We start from the raw sequence: 16,703 nt of genomic DNA, 5'->3' as shown, positions 1-16,703 counted from the left end.
CCTGAAGACTCAAGTTCACACCATTTAGGTGATTGAAAATGTCAGAAAGGTAGGACAATTTTGCAAGCCACTCGAAATCACTGAGGCGGTCTGAAAGGGGAAAATTTGAGTCAGATAAAAAAATCCGTGCTTCGTTGCGTAATTCAAATAGACGAGTAAGCACCCTGCCTCGTGAAAGCCATCGTACCTCAGTGTGTAACAGAAGCTGAACATGGTCACTTCCCATTTCTTCACAGAGTAGTCGAAACAGACGTGACTGAAGGGGCCTAGTCTTTATGAAATTGACGATTTTAACAGCCTCATCCAAGACGCATCTGAGATCTGTGGGCATCTTTTTGGTAGCTAGCGCCTCCCGATGTAAACTCCAGTGGACAGAGCTCATGAGCGGCGCAGCTGTTTTTACGCGCGCAACGACTCCGTTGCGATGTCCCACCATGGCTCTTGCTCCATCTGTGCTCAGACCCACGCATTTAGACCAGTCCATTCCATTTGAAACAATGAACGCATTCAAAATATCAAATATGGCTTGGGCTGTTGATTGCGTCGGCAGCGGCTTACAGAAAAGGAAATCTTCTTGTAATTCTCCATTATGTACATACCATACAAAGGCAAGGAGGTTGGAAAGGTTTGCTATATCGGTCGATTCATCCAACTGTAGGGCATAAAAGGGACTCTCTCGAATGTTTTTGACCAACTTCTGAGTTATATCATCTGCCATTTCATTGATTCTTCTCTCGACTGTATTATCTGAAAGTGAAATCAAATTTAACTGCTTGCGGGCCTTTTCTCCACACATCACGCCAACCATTTCTTTCGCAGCAGGTAAAATCAAAGTTTCACCATTTGTGTGCGGTTTTCCAGCCTTTGCAATGAGCTTTGCAACACCATAAGATGCCTCCACTGCTTTACTGTTGTCGTTGCCAGAGAACGCTGTTTCAAGAGTTTTTTTCCTGCTTTGGTACTCTTTAAGTTTGTTCTCAAAAAATTCTATAGGCTCGGATGCATATTCACTATGCTTTGTTTCCAAGTGCCGTCGTAGTTTGATTGGTTTTAAAGCTTCATTTGACAGTATTTCTGAGCACACAACACAGAGCGGTAGCTGCTCGTTCTCTGCTCCAACATATGTGAAACCCAGCGCTAGGTAGTCGCTACTATATTTTCTTCGTTTAGGTTTATTTTGAGGCTTTTCAGTGTCAGGCTTACTTGTTGCTGAAGAAACGTCTGTATTTTTTCTTTTCAGCGATCCTGTTTGTCAACCATTTATCTGCTTTAGCATGTATGAATCAAAACTATTTTAGATAGTCTAAGTTGGCGGGTTGTTATTAAACCAATCAGCGAGCTCGAATAGTGAACGCATAGTAACAGTTTATTATTTAATTTCTCATTATTTAATTATATATCAAATTATGATTTATTTGATTTTGACTAGACATTTTTTATTATATTAAATTACAATTTCTATTAATAATAATTGGCGGCCCCCCTGCAATACCGTCGCAGCCCACAGGTTGAAAACCACTGTCTTAATGTGTCAAAATAACTCAAACTCACCCTTCCAAAGCACTTTTATCCAAGTACATGTTCTGTACTACCCTCTACCTCAACTACCACAACGATTCATCAACCAGCAAACTATGATAACTACCTTTCAGTAGCGGCTGCACTGTCTGATGTGTCTTCTGATGACGAGGAACTGAATCACGCCGCACTGGCAAGCATCCAGAGCGTAAGGTTAGTACAGTATTGAGATATTTAGTGGTGGTGCTGGCTGTCACGTTTCTTCATCCATGGAATGTGCAATGACTCTAATAACAATAAATAACAATCTAATAACAATAAAATGTTTAAACTGAGAGGAGGGGGTTAAATGGATAACAGATGACAGCTTAGCAACACAGCTTACAGAAGTTTGATAATTTATTCTGCTTATTGTATATATATATCAAAATCTCTTTATAATATAATAAATATAATTGTGTGCTGAAGTTCTGTGCCATTGTCTGTGCAATTATCTATACCATTAACAACACATAATGCCACATGCTAAACTACCTGTGTTTTGTTTGATCCTGAAGAACAACACAAAGTTCTCTGCCAGCAAGAGATATTTTGCAAGATCTTGCAACCAACAGAAACCATCTGAAGAAATGCAGGTTTAACATTAACTGATCTTCAGTCATGAATGGAGCCATCAGAGGTTTTAATCGCAAAACATATGATCCATGTCACACAATTTCTCTTGTCACACAAGTTCACGAAGAGGCTGTGGACCAAGAAGATAATTTTTAAGACTTTTAACTGAAGCTTTGCCGAGCTCTTCAATGTTTGAGGAAAAAGAAGGCAAAATGAACTTGGCTCTCAATAGTACTGCTATGAATTGATGGTTATCTCGTCACTGAGAGGCTGGGCTCTATAATAATTTATTACATCTATACCATTGAATTACAGTACATGGTGGGACAGGTATTTGTAATAGTTTCATTGTTTTCACGCACTGTCAAATTTTTATTTTTTCTAACCTTGAGACAGATGTGGAAGTAAAACTGGACATTGGTAGCTCGGGAGGGAGGCATATTGGGTCTGTTATGTCTTAGGCAAGAAGAGATTGTTTTGAGTACTGTGTGACCTTGCTTTGCGATAGCTGCCTGCAGTAAGTTCCGCAGACCCTGAGGAAAGCTCGGGCCTTGGAGAGGCAGACGGCGGAACAAAGGGGGGGAGAAACCACCTGCAGAAAGAGATTCGAAGCTGCCCCAACTGGTGCACAGCGAGTTATAGCTTTATAGAATAGTTGTGGCAGACAATATATAGCAAGCTATGCGGTAGTGCAAATGTATAAGTAATTATGTTAATCATATTAATCATATGTTAACCGTGTATTTGCAGTGATTTAATGACAATACGTCAATGTGTTAATCATTAATCAATGGAACACCCAAACATTAATAGTGATTCAATGTCATGTAATCAATATCTATATTCATATCTCAAGTAGAGTCTAGCAGTTGAGACATATTCTGGTAAACACGTCTAGGTCTGATTTACAGTCAAGGCAAGAGAAAATGTTATTTACTGATTTTCAAAGTGTTCTCTCATCGGTAACACTTTATCCGAGGAAGCACAAATAATGTAGTATTATGCTGTTACTTATGAATTAATAAACCACAAACTAAGTCTTAGTCAGCAGCTTGATTTTGTCCGTAAATATGGCCGCTGCACACGCTGCATCTAACTGGTAAAATTCTGGCAAAATGGGTGGATTTTACCTTGTTGCCAAGGTGAACCAATAAAGCAGGAGAATTGTGTTTGTTATATGTTTGAGCTCAGTTTGTTGGTGTTTTGTGACCAATCAGGATTTAGACACCCTTATTGGGAATTGGGAGTTATGGTTTATCAGCTGGTTGCTCTGTGAGCTCCGGGTGACTTGGTACCAAGTGCCAGAGTGTGACGGGAGCACTTTGCTGGATTGCTGGAATAAAAGAGATTTCCTTTACTCACCAAACTGAGAGGTCCGACTTTTATTCTAAGTGTTACATTTACAATTTTTCTACCACACTCTTTAACTCCTGTTTGGACCCCAGAGCATCTGCCACTCATGACCCGTCACTGCTTTGGCCACCAGCTTCTCTCTGTATTCCAGCCCATACTTATCCAGACATAGAATAGAATAGAATAGAATAGAATAGAATAGAATAGAATAGAATGGCTACTTCATTGTCATTCAGAACATACACCGGTTAGTGCACATCAGAGCAAAATTACGTTGCATTGACTCATCATCGGCCCAGCAGAGTGAATTAAAAAAGAATATAAAGTGGAATTAACATAGAATATGCATAAAAATATATTAACAGCACTATAGCAGCAAACACCAGTGTACATCGCCGTTTCAGACATATTGCACTAAACTATTAAAAAGAAGCAGCTCTTGAAAGTGACGTGTGGATGGATGGAGAGAGGCGGAGTCTGGGGTGGGGGGGGGGGGCTGCCATGAGGTATTGAGAGTTCAGGAGTCTAATAGCTTGAGGAATTAAACTATTACAGAATCTGACTGTCCTGGTCCTGATGCTGCAAAGCCTCTTCCCAGAGGGCAGCAGGGCGAACAGTCCATGGTGGGGGTGGGCGGAGTCTCTGATGTCACAGGCTCTGCTGAGACAGTGTTTGTGCGCAATGTCCTGGATGGATGGAAGAGAAGTCCCGATGATCCTCTCTGCAGGCCTCACCACTCTCTGCAGCCATTTCCTGTCTGAGGCTTTCGAGCTGCCAAACCAGATGGAGATACAGCTGGTCAGCACGCTCTCTATGGTGCCTCGGTAGAAGGTGCTGAGGATGGGAGAGGAAAGCTCTCTTCATCCGGCGCAGGAAGTGCAAACGCTGCTGAGCCCATTTAACCGGTGATGTTGTGTTTGGTGACCAGTCCAGACTGTCAGTTATCTGCACCCCCAGGAATCTGACGCTGCTGACCACCTCCACAGCACTGTTGTCAGTGACGAGTGCTGAATGACTGGGCTGTTTCCTCCTGAAGTCCATGATCATCTCCCTGGTCTTCTCCACATTCAGGATCAAGCTGTTGTCACTGCACCATTCCATCATTCTCTTCACCTTCTCTCTACAGGGCAGGTCGTCGCTGTTCCTAATGAAACCCACTAATCTACTTTGGATTAAGCCTGAACACCACCTCTCACCCCCCCATCACAGACGCCCCACCATAACACTGCTTTAATATATTACCTGCACTGAAGCCTGTTTGGAGTGAGCCCGTTTGAACACCCCGAGTGGCGATCGCGTCTCGAGACGCTCTGTCGGGGAAGGAGTCGCTGGGACGCCGGAGCGGGGGAGAGTAACTGGGCATTCCCCCCCCCCCGCAGCGAGTTAAGTGAAAACTCTGGTCGCTTGGACAGAGCCAAATATCGGGTCGGCGTCGGATCTGGGGTCTGGTTTAGGCTGATGTAGTGGCGGGTGTTCGAAACCAGGTTATCAATCCTCCCTGTAGTGGATACCGTGATATGGTGTCGTTTGTAGTGGGTGTGTATGGGTGTTTCGATTTGTGTGTGTGATTATTGCGGTGCCCTGTGGGGGTGATAAGTGTGCGGTAGTGTGCCTTTGTCGCGATACTCTCGGTATCCCTATACGGCGATTGTGGGTCGTGCTGTGGTAGAATCTGTTTGCTCGCCTTGTGTTTGTCACCCTTATAGGCTGGGGCGGACGGAACCGGGCTTGTGGGGATCATCTTTTGCACGGACATCGCCTGGTCCCGCTGATCTGATAGTGGGCCCTGAACGGACTAAATTTTATGACGTTTTTGTATGCCATCGGCTAGCCTTGGCATTTTAAAGTGTGTTTTTATTCTTTGTAAAATAAATTTGTAAAATACAAACCTTTGGGTGTCTGTGGAGCGACTCATACCAGCACAACCAGTCTGAACCAACTTGGAGGGTCCTGGTGCCCTATGGTAACATCAGGTGGCGTAGTCGGGGCTTATAAGGTTTATTGGGGGGCTTTATGGTTAGGTTAACCATTGGGTTAAAACAGTGCTAATAATTGCCCCTGTTGCCTTAAGTGTGGCGTTTGGCCCACGTGACGTAGTTGTGACACATGTAAATGCGTGTGCAGATTTGTCTCGAATTGAAAATGTCACAGCAGCCAGGAGACCGAAGCTGGCAGCTCTGTGAACCTCTGAAATATTTGTAAATAAGCGGGAAACCTTTTCCTGCCACTGAATTAGCTTTCATTAGTGTGTCATTCAGGCCACACACTGGTTTGTGTTAAATTTGTTAGACAAAAAATAAAGATCAGGCTAAATAAAGATGCTGTTCAACCAAATAGTTACTTCAGCATTAGTTTAAATACACGAACTCTTGCCCATAGGTGGAAATTAGCGGGAGAACATTTCAAACTGGATTTAAGGAAGCACTTCTTTACACAGCGTGTAGTCCGAGTATGGAATAGCCTACCTGATAATGTAGTGCAAGCTGAATCCTTGGGTTCCTTTAAATCAAAACTAGATAAGATTTTAACGACTCTGAGCTATTAGTTTAGTTCTCCTCAAGTGAGCTTGATGGGCCGAATGGCCTCCTCTCGTTTGTATAGTTCTTATGTAAGATGCGACTCAGAAATGCCTGATTGATTCGGTGTCCAAAGCCTGTGAGATACTGGCACCATAACCAAGGGGCCCCATCGCGGGGACCCAGATAAACAGCTTTTGGAAATGGATTCATGCATTTCATCTAACTCAGTACAGAAAATTACCTCCAGACATCCAGACAGGACATCAAGGGCCGTGCTGCATTTAACCGTAAGCTTGTTAAGGTATAGAGGCCTTCATAAATGCCGAGGTTTGCAAGAACAATGAGTAAGTCCTCTTTGAAAGCTGCCAGCTGGGAAAGTATGTTGGATTATTGAACAAGATGTACAGTAATAACTGCTTAAACAAGCTGATTTATCAATCTGTTTTATAATAATACACTCGTCCTGTCTGAATAACCCCTCATCCTGTTGAATACAGTGATCCGATGCCATTGCTAATGTATGGCCTGCAGCACTTGATACTCACAGGATGCTAATTCATTGCATGGAGATTTCGGTTCACTTACATTTTCTTCATATTGTGTGCGGTAAGTGCAATAACCAGAGGAAACCTGGTAATCTACTCAAACACGTCTAGGTCTGATTTAGAGTCAAGGCAAGAGAAAATTTTATTTAGTAATTTTCAAAGTGTTCTCTCATCGGTAACACTTTATAAGCACAAATAATGTAGTATTATGCTGTTACTTATGAATTAATAAACCACAAACTAAGTCTTAGTCAGCAGCTTGATTTTGTCCGTAAATATGGTCGCTGCACACGCTGCATCTAACCGCTGCTGTCGTGGATTTTTAAAGGTCGCCCGCAGGAAACGGCAACATCACGTTCATCTCAAACGGGAAAGTGCTGAACTTCAGCGGCGCGATATCTGTTCCTGCAAAATATATTGATAATTTATGGCTCATAAAATTGTTTTTATTATGAAAGAGCGCAAATGACTGCTAATGACAAACTTGAATAAAAAGAAATTTTCCGTTAAAACGGAGTAATCATGGTATTTTATATCGCGCATAGATCCGCTTTCTTATAATTTAATTCTGATCCTATTTTATTTAGTAATCTGTGTTTTGTCTCCCCCTAGTGGCGTCCATGAAAAGTACACATTGTTTCCGGAATGATCGCTTTTCTGTGAATTGACGTGTCCAGTGGATGTAAGAAATATGGCAACAGCTTGATAGAGAGACATTATAACTGACTACAGTCACTGTATAGAATGTGCAATAGATAATGAATCAAATGGTGGATTGTCAATGGATGTCTGTGCATATTTTTACACGTTTGTTAATAATAATGCATGCAGATAAATTTTGTGGCTTTTGCCAGCCGGGCGTGGGAGGGGTTCAGTATCTATCTGTGTATCAATTTATAAGTCAGACAGATAAGTGGGGGCAGAGGAGAAAGGGTGCATGGGCACGTGCCCCTTCTATCCTACGGGGGAGCAGCCAGACCTTTTACAGTGGGGTGGGGGTGGCAAGGCTGCCTGGGCACCTGCCCCTTCTGTATGACGGGGGAGCAACCAGACCTTTTACAGTGGGGTGGGGGTGTCAAGGCTACCTGGGCACCTGCCCTTTCTGTCTAACGGGGGAGGAACCAGACCTTTTACAGTGGGGTGGGGGTGGCAAGGCTGCCTGGGCACCTGCCTGTTCTGACGGGGGCATAACCAAACCTTTTACAGTGGGGTGGGAGTGGTAAGGGTGTTTGGGCACCTGCCCGTTCTGTCTGACGGGGGCAAAACCAGACCTTTTACAGTGGGGTGGGGTGGCAAGGCTGCCTGAGCACCTGCCCATTCTGTCAGACGGGGGGGCAACCAGGTCTTTTACAGTGTGGTGGGGGGTAAGGGACCCTGGGCACATGCCCGTTCTGTCTGACGGGGGCAAAACCAGACCTTTTACAGTGGGGTGGGGGTGGCAAGGGTGTTTGGGCACCTGCCCGTTCTGTCTGACGGGGGCAAAACCAGACCTTTTACAGTGGGGTGGGGGTGGCAAGGCTGCCTGGGCACCTGCCCGTTCTGTATGACGGGGGCATAACCAGACCTTTTACAGTGGGGTGGGGGTGGCAAGGCTGCCTGGGCACCTGCCCCTTCAGTACGATGGGGGAGCAACCAGACCGTTTTCAGTGGGGTGGGGGTGGCAAGGCTGCCTGGGCACCTGCCTGTTCTGACGGGGGCATAACCAAACCTTTTACAGTGGGGTGGGAGTGGTAAGGGTGTTTGGGCACCTGCCCGTTCTGTCTGACGGGGGCAAAACCAGACCTTTTACAGTGGGGTGGGGGTGGCAAGGCTGCCTGGGCACTTGACCCTTCTGTCCTACGGGGGAGTAACCAGACCTTTTACAGTGGGGTGGGGGGGGGGGGGTAAGGGATCCTGGGCACCTGCCCGTTGTCTGACGGGGGAGCAGCCAGACTTATTACTGGGGGGTGGGGGTGGCAAGGGTGTTAATTATTTAACAAAACAAATTTCTTTATTTATTGAAATATATTAATAATAATTTTATTTACTTTAATCCACTGAACCAGGACATAATTATATTTTCCAGTTTTTTTTCGGTCTGTTATGTCTACAGTTAAATGATTATTATACACATTGATTGACAGTTATTATGTCAGTTATGTTCAGCTGCAGTAATACAGTGAATTTAACTTAATCCAGCAGACTGTGGTTTCATTATGTTACTCAGTTATGCTTTGGGTGACGCTGAAGCAGGACATTAATAGGACAGAACAGAAAGCCTTTATTGTCATTGTACAGGGAGGAAATACAGTAAATGGACATAAATATATAATATCTAAAATGTACATATACAGGAGAAGGGGATAGCCCCCCCCCCCCCCAATCAGGATTACATTTAATTACATTTTAGTCAGAGAGAAAACGTATAAAAAACAATATTTTTCATGTTTATTCAGCTCACTGAACACTGTCATTTATTTTTTGTCAAACACACAGTACTGTGTAAAAGTCTTAGTCAGTCCAAAGAAATGTTTAAAGCTGTTTATCTGGGTAGCAAGTGTACTTTGGCTTAGAACAAAATACACAATTTAACATTAGAACGTGTGCAAATTCAGAGTAACACAATAAAAACTAGTAATAATTTCTTCTGTTTTCTAAAAAGTTACTGATATCTAGTTGGATGGCTAGATGAACATCGCTTCAGTTCCCAAACTTCTCCTCAGGGGCACCTCAGCCGTTCCATGATTTTGTTAAATTTCACCAACAGCTGAATTAAATAATTAAATATATTGGTTTAAAAAGTCAGTGAGAGATTGACTAGCTGTATGAGGTGTGTTAGTGGCCAAGTCAAAAAATACATGGCTGCACTGGACGGTCACTGCAAATACTAGGATGATTTTAGCAGAGGTTCTGAAATGGCGAAGCTGACACACTTTGACAGGCATCATATCATAGTTTTACACCAACAGGAGGATAATCTAAACATCATTTTCTTTGCCTGCCTGAGACTTTTGCACAGTTCTGTACATTTCAGAGTAAAAAGGATTATAAAGGTTAAAAAGCAGAGATTTTACCTTTTTGCAGGAGAACCAGCAACACGTCACAGTGACACTGAGGAGATCATATAAACATAAAACCCTGGATAGAGGGACTCAGTGAATGAGGAGGTGAATCTGTGCAGGAGGGTCAGTCCATCAGAGGAGACTCTGTAGAAGGACAGAGCACCAGCCCCCCAGTCCAGATACACTCCTACTCTGCGGGAGCCTGAGGGCCGTATGGGTATGACAGTGTGTTTATTATTGTGCTGGACAGAGTAACTGTCAGTATAACACCACAGACTCCATGACTTGTCATTGTATCCAAGCAGACAGTCATCACTCCCTCCTTTCCTCCTGATCCCTTTATAAGTCACTCCTATCCAGGCTCCATATCCAATCCACTCAGCCTCCCAGTAACAGCGGCCAGTCAGACTCTCTCTGCACAGAACTTGGTTCCAGCTGTCAAATCTCTCTGGATGATCAGGATATGGCTGCTCTGCCCCCCCTGTCACCTTCCTGTTCCCCCCTGACAGAGACAGCCATCTGTGTGCTGTGTTGGGGTCCAGCGTCAGCTGGCAGGAGTCTGTAGGCAGGAGAAGAATTATTAATCCCATCAGGCAGCCTGCACTTTATGTTTCTGTGCGATGGCGGAAGAGCCGCCAAAATGGGGCGCGAGCTAAACTAACATCTTAATTAATTTAATAAAAAAATGACAAAGCAGCGACATTCATCAGACATATTCATCACAAGCATATTTACCACAAAACGGCACCAGAGATCAATACTAAAGTCAGTGTCTTTCCTTCAAACCGCTAATTCCGGCGCGTCCGGCTCGAAAATGGCCATCAATAACAGAATATTTAAGTAATATTATTACATGTTTAAAGTGATATTTAATAAACATTTGGATCTGGATTCTGATATAAACGATTATTCCGGCACAGATCATAAAAAACAGGAAGGTTTTCATTAATTCAGAAAAATATTGCTCTGAAAAACGGGATTATTATCTCATTAATTCGGAAAAACAGAATTAATTTTTCCCAGATGAATGCAATACGCTTCCATAGAGAACCGCTTACCGCGCGCGTGACTGTAGATGCGGCGCCGCTGCCGCTAGGCGTGAGCCCCGCATCTCGCGCACGCACGCGGCCGCTCTAATTTGTTAACATGGGCGCCGAAATGAAATTTGATATTTCCCGCCGCACATCCAGTGTGTCCTGGGCGCTAATTTCTTTTAGCACCGTGGATCAGCAGAACTTTTTAATATTCATGAGTGAAGCCATACACGATTGGCTGGCTGATTAATATTTATGAGAGGGGCACTACCTCATTGGCCAGTTAACATCGACTTGTGCTGCCTGTTTCTTCTACCTAAAGCAGGGGTGTCCAAATCCAGTCCTGGGGGGCCGGTGCCCTGTGTAGCAAAGTTCTTTCCCTGTTCCACCATAAATAATTCAGCTCAAGAGCTGTGTGGTTATTAGCACAAGGAGATGAATCAGGTGTGTTAAATGAGGGGAAACCCAAAAATGTGCAGGACTCTGGCCCTCCAGGACTGGATTTGGGCTCCCCTGGTTTAAGGGATTCAGTGACCAATCAGTAATATTCTCTCATGAATTTTAAGGAATGTTCCAGAACCACCCTGTAAAAATACAAATTCACATTTTGCACTTGAGGAGAGAGTCCGGTCTCACTGCCTACAGGTGCCTCCTTAGGACAATACTAACGAATCTCTCACAGAAAACACATACACTCACGGCATCCGCAAAAAGAACAAATGCAAAGGATTCTTTTTTTGTGAAATTAAATATGTATAACTAATTCAGAATATATTTAACCATCCTACACTCCCACACAAACACGAAGATAATACAAGCAGCTTTGCAAATAAAGCATTTGCAAAAAATATTTTAGAAACCGATTAAATTAATTGATAGTGTTTTGGTGATGATTTTGATTTTTTGTTTCGCGTTTGGATGTTTGTCTAAAATGACACGAAACTCACCTAAACACAAACATGGAAATCCATCTACACACAGTGCAAAAAGCCACTCATCACAACAATTGTGTGAATACAACCAAAACATACAGTAGTATTCATGGTATTATTAATAAAAACATGCAAAGACACTTACATTTCTGTAAGCCTGCTCTGGTCCTGCACTCTCCACCGTAATCCACACTACAGGAGAAGCAGAATGACATAGTACTGCTGTATCCATTTATTTATTGGTGCCTCTTCTTCACATACATGCATAAGTATCTGTAGCGTGTCAGACACACACTCTGTACTCACTTCAGCTTCTCCAGTTTACAGCTGGGATCCTCCAGTACAGCAGAGAGCAGCTTCACTCCTGAGTCTCCTGGGTGATTGTAGCTCAGATCCAGCTCTCTCAGGTGTGAGGGGTTTGACCTCAGAGCTGAAGCCAGGGAAGAACAGCCTTATTCTGTGACTCTACAGCCTGACAGTCTGCAGAAAGATGGGAAAAAAATCTACAATAAATAAGATCACCTGACCATTACAAGCATTACTTTTAAGCAAAAGTGACTCCTCTAATAAATATTTCAATAATCACGCAAAATTAACATCTTTTGAACATTTTATAAGAACCTATACTTCTCAGAACCAGATCCAGTTGATATAGAATCATTTAAAAATAATCTAGACTTACCCATATTAACCAATGAAACAGCAAATGCCCTTGATGCCAGAGGTGGAGATTTCAGGTCCAGAGAGTACAAATCCAGACCAAGATTTTGTTTCAACCAACCAGATGAATATAAAGAGTCACAGTCACAGAGACTCAACTGGTTTGTTGAAACTAAATCTTGGTCTGGATTTGTACTCCCTGGACCTGAAATCTCCACCTCTGCTTGATGCACCATTAACATCAAAAGAACTCCATAAGGTCCTCAACCAAATGCCTAACAACCAATCGCCAGACCCGATGGTTACCCTGCAGAAATGTATAGGCCATTACAGTGTTATTGAAACCTGATAAAGACCCAACACAGCCCTCCAGTTACCGGCCATTACAGTGTTATTGAGACCTGATAAAGACCCAACACAACCCTCCAGTTACCCGCCACTCTCATTAATGAATAACTTGATGAAATCTGTCTGATCAGGATGGATTATAGTAGGAATGACTGTCTGTAACTGAGTGGCGAGAGCTTTTGTAATGATTTTCAAGACAAGACATGCCTCGGACAACATCTATAGATTATTTAATTTAGTCTAGACTGCTCAGCATACCCATACTAAAACCATGATTACATCATTAGATATAGAAACGGCATCTGACAGTCAGTTGGACATTCCTCTTTAATACATTGCATAGATTTGGCTTCGGAGAGTCGTTCACCCACTGGGTTAAAATACTGTACACCTCAGCCAAAGCTACAGTGTCACAGATGGGATGACATCACCTGCATTCACACTCCGACGGGGAAGACGGCCTGCATGCCCACTCTCTCCTTCACTGTTTGCCATCTTCATAGAAACAATTGTGGCAGCAATACGACAGAACAGTGAAATAAATGGAATTCATACTAATAACAACACAAAATTAATCTCTATGCAGATGATATCTTGCTGTTTTTATGAAACCCTCAAAATATGAAATTTTAATTTTATTAATACCTTTTCAAATCTATCAAACTACACAATAAACTGGAAAAAAACACATAATATTCTCACTGTCTGACGATGTCTGGGATTCAGCTGATCAGGATGGTCCATTTCACACTGGAAATATCCGGTACTTGGGTATCTACATCTCCCACAGGCTGTCTGACTTGGTTACCCTCAACTATGCCCCCTTATTCAAAACAATAGATGAGTCTCCCACTTAAACCAATAAAATAAAATTACTCGTCCAGAATAAATTCAGAAAAATTCTTTCAAACTCATTAATGTCACATTTTTGCTGGAAAAACAAAAACTCAAAATCAAACATTCCACATTACAGAAAAGTAAATCTCAAGTTGGATTACAAGCTCATTTTTCTTAATTATTACTTAGCAAATCAACTGCAAGACTTAACTAAATGGTCACACTACAGCAGTAACAGCAGCTCATGGTTACAGCAGGAGCAGCTGTACTGTAAAAATCTCCGACATGCAGACTTACTCAAAATGTCATTAAAGAAACAAAACTGCTTTAACAACACAGTGCTGCCATTTCCACAGCACTGACAGCACAGTGGAAAGCCATTAAAATCACTAACTGTACTCTCAGACCCTGTAAATACACGCCAATCTGGAATAATCTGGACTTCCTACTTCACAATATCACTATTCACTATCACTCACGGGGACAGAAAGGGATTACACATCTCCACCTCCTTTTCAGTAACAGTCATTTCATGACATTCGAAGACTTAATCCATAAATACGAGTTGAGAATAAGCAATTTTTCTAATATTCACTAACTGAATCCAGCATCAAAACCAAAATGAACCTCACACATAATACACTGAATCCTCCTCAGATGAGACAACATTCTGAAACTTAAAAATAAAAAGAAACCTCTAGAATATATAATCCTCCATCTGCGACAGACACATTGATATTTGTACCAAAAATTAATTGGAATAAGGACCTTATCTTTTCCCCCAGCTCTGATTTCTGGATGGACGTCTGCAACAACATATTCACAGTGACAAATACTGGCCTTCAGTTCAGTACAAAGTAATTCACATAAAACATGTGACTCAATATAAAAAGTAGTCAGTACTGATACCTGCTCACAGTGTACAAGGGGTGTCATAGATAATTATCTGCATACTCTGTGGGCCTGTATACCTGTTCACAGTGCACTATAGGTGTCACAGATAATTATCTGCATGCTCTGTGGGCCTGTATACCTGCTCACAGTGCACCATGGGTGTCACAGATAATTATCTGCATGCTCTGTGGGCCTGTATACCTGCTCACAGTGTACAATGGGTGTCACAGATAATTATCTGCATACTCTGTGGGCCTGTATACCTGTTCACAGTGCACTATAGGTGTCACAGATAATTATCTGCATGCTCTGTGGGCCTGTATACCAGCTCACAGTGCACCATGGGTGTCACAGGTAATTATCTGCATGCTCTGTGGGCCTGTATACCTGCTCACAGTGCACCATGGGTGTCACAGATAATTATCTGCATGCTCTGTGGGCCTGTATACCTCCTCACAGTGTTCAAAGGGTGTCACAGATAATTATCTGCATGCTCTGTTGGCCTGTATACCTGCTCACAGTGTACAGTGGGTGTCACAAATAATTATCTGCATGCTCTGTGGGCCTGTATACCTGCTCACAGTGCACCATGGGTGTCACAGATAATTATCTGCATGCTCTGTGGCAGGGGCGCCGCTAGCAATTTTGGGCCCTATGACAAAATATGAGGTTGGGCCCCCCTACCACACCCATTCAGATCTCTGGGGGCCCCTAAAGGGCGTGGGCCCTTAGAATTATCCCAACTTTCCCCCCCTTAGCGGCGCCCCTGCTCTGTGGGCCTGTATACCTGCTCACAGTGCACCATGGGTGTCACAGGTAATTACTGTATGTTCTCTATAGGTGAAAGATCTGGACTGCAGACAGGCCAATTCAGCACCCGGACTCTTCTCCGACGAAGCCATGTGCTTGTAATAGCTGCAGTATGTGGTTTTGCATTGTCCTGCTGAAATACACAAGACCTTCCATGAAACAGACGTCCTCTGGAGGGGAGCATGTGTTATTCTAAAACCTTTATATACCTTTCCGCATTCATAGTTCCTTCCAAAACACGCAAGCTGCCCATACCGTGTGCACTTATGCACCCCCATACCATCAGAGATGCTGGCTTTTGAACTGAACGCTGATAACATGCTGGAAGGTCTCCCTCCTCTTTATCCCGGAGGACACGGCGCCCTTCATTACCAACAAGAATGTCACATTTGGGCTCGTCTGACCATAGAACACTTTCCCTCTTTGAAACAGTCCATTTCAAATGAGTCTTGGCCCACAGGACACGACGGCGCTTCTGGACCATGTTCAGATATGGCTTCCTTTTTGCATGATAGAGCTTTAGCTGGCATCTGCAGATGGCACGGCGGATTGTGTTTACCGACTGTGCCTTCTGGAAGTATTCCTGGGCCCATTTAGTAATGTCATTGACACAATCATGCCGATGAGTGATGTAGAGTCGTCTGAGGGCCCGAAGACCACGGGCATCCAATACAGGTCTTCGGCCTTTGAACATTTGTAATATTATCTATGTTCTGTTGTGAATAAAATATAGGCTCATGTGATTTGAAAGTGTTTAATTTGTTATTTCATTCAAATATAAAGAACTTTTCTAGAATTCTGGTTGTTTATATGTTTGCTGGGAGTGGCAAGGTGGTGCAGTGGTTAGCACTGTTGCCTAACACCTCTGGGACCCGAGTTCAAGTCTCCGCCTGGGTCACATGTGTGTGGAGTTTGCATGTTCTCCCCATGTCGTCGTGGGATTTTCTCCAGGTACTCCGGTTTCCCCCACAGTCCAAAAACATGCTGAGGCTAATTGGAGTTGCTAAATTGCCCGACTGGTATGTGAATGTGCCCTGCGATGGGTTGGCCCCCCATCCTGGGTTGTTCCCTACCTTTTGCCTATTGCTTCCGGGATAGGCTCCGGACCCCCAGCGACCCAGTAGGATAAGCGGTTTGGAAAATGGATGGATGGATGTATGTTTGCTGATATTTGCAGCAAACTATTTTGTGAATAAAAGCTACATCAACGCCCACCGCCCCCTTACTTTTTTGCTGTTATTTTTATTAATTATTATTATTACTGTTTGATTCATGTATTGTATGTTTCAATCATTACAGATATGTATGAAAGTGTGTCTGTGTATGCATGGACATTCATATCTATGTATTAATATACACTGCTCAAAAAAATTGAAGGAACACTTTTTAATCAGAGTATAGCATCAAGTCTATTAAACTTCTGGGATATTGATCAGGTCAGTTAAGTAGCGGAGGGGGTTGTTAATCAGTTTCAGCCGCTTTAGTGTTAATGAAATTATCAACAGGTGAACTAGAGGGGCAACGATGAGACGACCCCCAAACCAGGAATGGTTTAACAGGTGGAGGCCACTGGCATTTTTCCCTCCTCATCTTTTCT

General features: G+C 43.2%; 2 protein-coding genes and 1 long non-coding RNA gene across 6 annotated transcripts in view; 2 read left to right on the top strand and 1 right to left on the bottom strand.

The window, feature by feature from the left end:
* LOC125721467 (NACHT, LRR and PYD domains-containing protein 12-like) overlaps positions 1-16,703 on the top strand; it is a 247,462-nt gene that overhangs the window by 117,995 nt on the left and 112,764 nt on the right. The gene's annotated exons all lie outside the window — the stretch shown is intronic.
* Positions 1-16,703, bottom strand: part of LOC125721464 (NACHT, LRR and PYD domains-containing protein 12-like) — a 388,574-nt gene that overhangs the window by 340,372 nt on the left and 31,499 nt on the right. The window lies entirely within an intron of this gene.
* On the top strand, positions 14,176-15,194 carry LOC125721520 (uncharacterized). The gene is made up of 3 exons (XR_007385797.1): positions 14,176-14,331; positions 14,394-14,650; positions 15,113-15,194. It is a non-coding gene; the product is annotated as an uncharacterized LOC125721520 (long non-coding RNA).

The sequence above is a fragment of the Brienomyrus brachyistius genome, unplaced genomic scaffold (assembly GCF_023856365.1).
Source record: "Brienomyrus brachyistius isolate T26 unplaced genomic scaffold, BBRACH_0.4 scaffold33, whole genome shotgun sequence".
Lineage (NCBI taxonomy): Eukaryota > Metazoa > Chordata > Actinopteri > Osteoglossiformes > Mormyridae > Brienomyrus > Brienomyrus brachyistius.
Note: the sequence above shows the minus strand (reverse complement) of the source record. Positions and strands in the feature narration are given on the sequence as shown.